The following is a 4,888-nucleotide window of genomic DNA, read 5'->3' as shown; positions in this document are numbered from 1 at the left end:
GTTATTATGGATGACGAAACCTACATAAAACTAGACTATAAGACTCTGCCAGGACCGCAATTTTATACATCACCGAAGGGAAAGGATGACCCTGGACCAGTGAAAGCCATTTACACCGAAAAATTCGGCAAGAAGGTAATGGTTTGGCAGGCCATTTGTGAATGTGGGAAAATATCTCGTCCATTCATTACGAATGACACAATGAATGGTATAATTTACGTGAAAGAGTCTTTGCAGAAAAGGTTGTTACCCATGGTTAAGCAGCATAACAATCCTCCAATCTTTTGGCCCGATCTTGCTTCCTGCCATTACTCTAAGGATGCACTAGGGTGGTATAAAACAAATAAAGTCACATGTGTCCCAAAGGAGATGAATCCTCCAAACTGCCCTGAAATTCGCCCTATTGAAACTTTTTGGACTTTGACTAAGGCAAAGCTGAGGAAATATGTCAAACCAGCGGACAGTGTTGAAAAATTTAAAAAAGATTGGCTTAAAGTGGTAAAAATGGTCGGAGAACACTGTGCAAAAGCTTATGAGTAGTGTTAAGAGAAAAGTTAGAGAACTCGCGTATCTTACGAAAAATAATCCCAACTTGAATTGAAACTGGAAAGAAAACACTTATTATCTATATTTCAGAATAAAATGACCCGCAAAATCCTGAATTTTTTGTTTTATTCAAGAAAGAAGATGTATTTATAATTTTCGGAACAGTCTATAAGAATAATTCTCTCAAACAGTTTACTTATTGAAGAAAGCAAACTGATTGGTCGATAACTTGAAACTTCAGCTGGATTCTTATCCGGTTTTAAAATTGGAGTAATTTTTGCATTTTTCCATAATTTGGGAAAATATGCAATTTTAAAGCAGCAGTTGAAAAATTCCATTGTGCTCTCAGGGTGATGTTGGATTAATATATTGAAGATTCCATCGTCACCAGGTGCTTTCATATTTTTGAAATTTTTAATAATTGATTTGATCTCATTCAAGTTAGTTTCAATTATTTCTGCAGGTAAAAAATTCTGGGAAGAAATTAAATCAAATTGACGTGTGAATTCATTTTCAATTGGACTCACAAAATTCAAATTTCAGCTATGAACACTCTCAAACTGCTGAGCAAGTCCTTGAGCCTTTTGTTCATTGGATACAAAAAAACGTTCACCATCTTTTAAAACTGGAATAGGCTTTGAAGGTTTCTTAAGAATCTTCGACAGCTTCCAAAAAGGTTTTGAATATGGTTTAAATTTTTCAACTTTAGTCTCAAAATTTTGATTTCTCAGAAGAGTAAATCTATGTTTAATCTCTTTCTGTAAATCTTTATAAATAGTTTTAAAAACAGGGTCACGAGAACGTTGATATTGACGTCTGCGGACATTTTTCAAACGAATTAGAAGTTGAAGATTTTCGTCAATTATTGGTGAATCAAATTTTACTTGAGCCTTTGGAACAGAATAATTCCTGGCATCAACAATTGCACATTTTAATGCTTCCAAAGCGGAATCAATATTCACTTCCTTTTGCAAATCAAGCTCATTATTGAAATTTCTCTCAATATGAGTTTTGTATCTTTCCCAATTAGCCTTGTTATAATTAAAAACAGAGCTCATAGGGTTTAAAACTGATTCATGTGATAAAGAAAAAGTTATTGGAAGATGGTCAGAATCAAAGTCAGCATGTGTGATCAAATCATTACATACATGACTTTGATCTGTTAGCACCAAATCGATTGTTGATGGGTTTCTTACAGAAGAAAAGCATGTAGGACTATTCGGAGACAAAATAGAATAGTATCCTGAAGAACAATCATTGAATAAAATTTTGCCATTGGAATTACTTTGAGAATTATTCCATGAACGATGTTTAGCGTTAAAATCGCCGATTATGAAAAATTTCGAACGATTTCACCTTTAAAATAATATTCTGCTCGCGTGTGCATTGAAATGGAAAATATGCTGCGGCAATAAATAAAATCCCAAGTTCAGTTTGAGCTTCAATTCCCAAAGTTTCAATAACTTTCGTCTCAAGATGGGGAAGAGCACGATGTTTGATTCGGCGATGAATAACAATTGCAACTCCACCGCCGGAACCCTGAATCCTATCATATCTATGAACCACGTAATTGGGATCATATTTTAATTTCATGTTAGGTTTCAAAAATGTTGCAGTAATAATTGAAATATGCACATTATTTACTGTTAAAAAATTAAAAAGCTGATTCTCATTGGCCTTCAATGAGCGAACATTCCAATTTAAAATTTTGATCGGTTTATTTAAAATCATTGCTAAATTTTAAATTAGAAACAATTTTAATTGTAAAATTTGTACCTATTTGAATGGCTTCAAACATTGATTTTGCCTGCAACATGGCGTTCATGAGATCGAACATTGCCTGTTGCAGGAAAGAAAGTTTACCTGCCGTAATAGGCCCCAGGCAGTTGACATTAGAAAAAATATTTTCGGTAGCAATATTAGCTGGGGTAATAGGTGTACAATTATTTTCTAGCGTGTTTTGCTTACCCATATTAGCGGTCATTTTCGAACTACCAACATTAGGCGGTAGAATGTTCGAACTACCTGTAACCTGTGCATATGTTAAACGAGTATGCAAAGGAGTAGAAGAAGTGGGCGTTATTGGTACGCTTGGAGAATTTTGTTTTAAAGTTTGTTTGAATTGGGAAATTGATATTTATTTACCTTGCCTTGCCTTAACAATTGCTAAACGGACTGGGCATTGGTTAAAATGTGACATATGGTTGCCGTTACAATTCGCACAGCGAAAATTTTTACTCTCTTTCACAGGACATGTGTCCTTTTTGTGAGAAGAGTGTCCACAAATGAGGCGTTTTTGGTCCATGTTACAGAACTTTGAACCATGGCCATAACGTTGGGAAATACGGCATTGGGTGATATGCTTTTCACCTCCGCCATACTTCCTATAAACCTCCCACTTTACACGCACGTTATATAAAGCATGTGCTTTTTTCAAAAAAAAATTTAGTTATTAACCTCACTGCGGTAAAAATGAATTAAATAATTAACAAGGGAAATTCCAGTGCGCTGACTGTTTTCGCCTCGTGATTTCTGTTTCATTAGAATTACTTGGGTAGGGGCTATGCCAAGTAATTCTGTTAAAGTAAGTTTGATCTCATCAACGGTTTGATCGTTGGTGAGACCTTTCAATACGACCTTGAACGGCTTGGCGCTCTTCGTATCATATGTAAAAAATTTATACATCTTTTCAGTTAAATACTGAATAAGACGATTACGACCCTTTATAGAGTCGGCTAATAAGCGGCATTCGCCTCTACGACCAATTTGATACGTAACTTTAACGTCAGAAACAAACGTTGATAGTTTCTTTTTGAAAATATTAAATTTAGAAGAAATAGTTACCACAATAGGTGGAACTTTCTCCTTTTTTAAATATTTTACATTTTGTATAGTTTCATTACTAATAACTTCCATTTCACCAGCTTCTTGCTCAGACAAAATATTTAAAGGATTCTCACTACAGACGCTCGAAGTGTCAGAAAGAGATGCCTCTCTTTTCCTCCCCGCAGCGATGCGTGGTTTCTTTTTCCTTCCTGCCATTTCAGGTGATACGAAAAAAGTTAAAACAAATGTTAAATTCAAAAGCAGGTAGTCTTGAGAAAGACTGATGGGAAATAACTTTCAGGTAGTCTTTAAAAGACACACTGGCAAAACACAAAATTTGAAGCTATAGGCAGTCAAAGACCAGTCCACAAGCAACCGAAAACACGTCTGACCTGTAGGACAGTTCAAGACGCACTGTTGCTAGTTTTTGCTATTTTGTGCTCTAGTCTTTTTTTTTTTTTTTTTTTAAAGGTGGCGGGGAAATCTGCAAACAGACACCTGAGAAGAGAACTCAGGGTGTGGGGATGAGACTAGGGGAGAGATGCTGGGGTAGTTACACTCCCCCAGACACCTACTTATCCCTGTCCCGACCCACTAAAACCCCTCCAGTCTCCAGCCCTGGTCTTCCCGGAACGACGGTTAAGTATTACGTCGGGAAGTGGCTTTTGTGCGTGATGCACCCTCTTTACTCTTATAACCTCCTAGCTAACTACCTGGAGACTGGTAATTAGCTACCACTGGCGTGTTGGTGGTTGACCCGCCACACACGTTGCAGCTCCAGAACAATCTGAGAGGCGGCCGCACAGACCGCGTTCCAGATGTCCGGGTCGTCGCACATCCTCCGGACTAGATTGTCCGGAGTAGTGCCAGGCCCGCTCACAGCCATCATGTTGCTCCTCGCTCTTACGAAACGGGGGCATACGAAGAAGACGTGCTCAGCAGTCTCTTCCTCCTCCACGCACTCGGGACACATGGGGGACACCGCGTGTCCGAACCTGTGCAGATATTGCCTGAAACAACCATGGCCTGACAGGATTTGTGTCAGGTGGAAGTTCACTTCGCCATGTCGTCTCCCGACCCAGCCGGATATCTCCGGTATGAGTCGGTGCGTCCATCTGCCCTTTGTGGAATTAGACCATTCCCTCTGCCAACGGAGCATCGAGAATGACCTTCTGGTACCTCGTATGCCCCTTGTGTCACGTTGGTCGAAACACTCTCTGTCCTCCTTGATGGCGATGCTGATAGGCATCATGCCGGACAAGACACATATTGCATCGTATGACACCGTACGATACGCACTCGCAACTCTCAGGCACATGAGCCTGTAGGTACTTTCCAGTTTGCCACGGTAACTGTTAGTACCTAGCGCTCTGGACCACACTGGCCCACCATACCTAAGTATGGACGAAACCACGCTGGCAAGAAGTCTTCGCTTGCTGCCATAAACCGCTGAGCTATTGGACATCATACGAGATAGTGCTGCAATAGCCGATGAGGCCCTCTTACAGGCATAGTC

This window comes from Wyeomyia smithii, chromosome 1, assembly GCF_029784165.1.
Source record: "Wyeomyia smithii strain HCP4-BCI-WySm-NY-G18 chromosome 1, ASM2978416v1, whole genome shotgun sequence".
NCBI classification, from domain to species: domain Eukaryota; kingdom Metazoa; phylum Arthropoda; class Insecta; order Diptera; family Culicidae; genus Wyeomyia; species Wyeomyia smithii.
Note: the sequence above shows the minus strand (reverse complement) of the source record.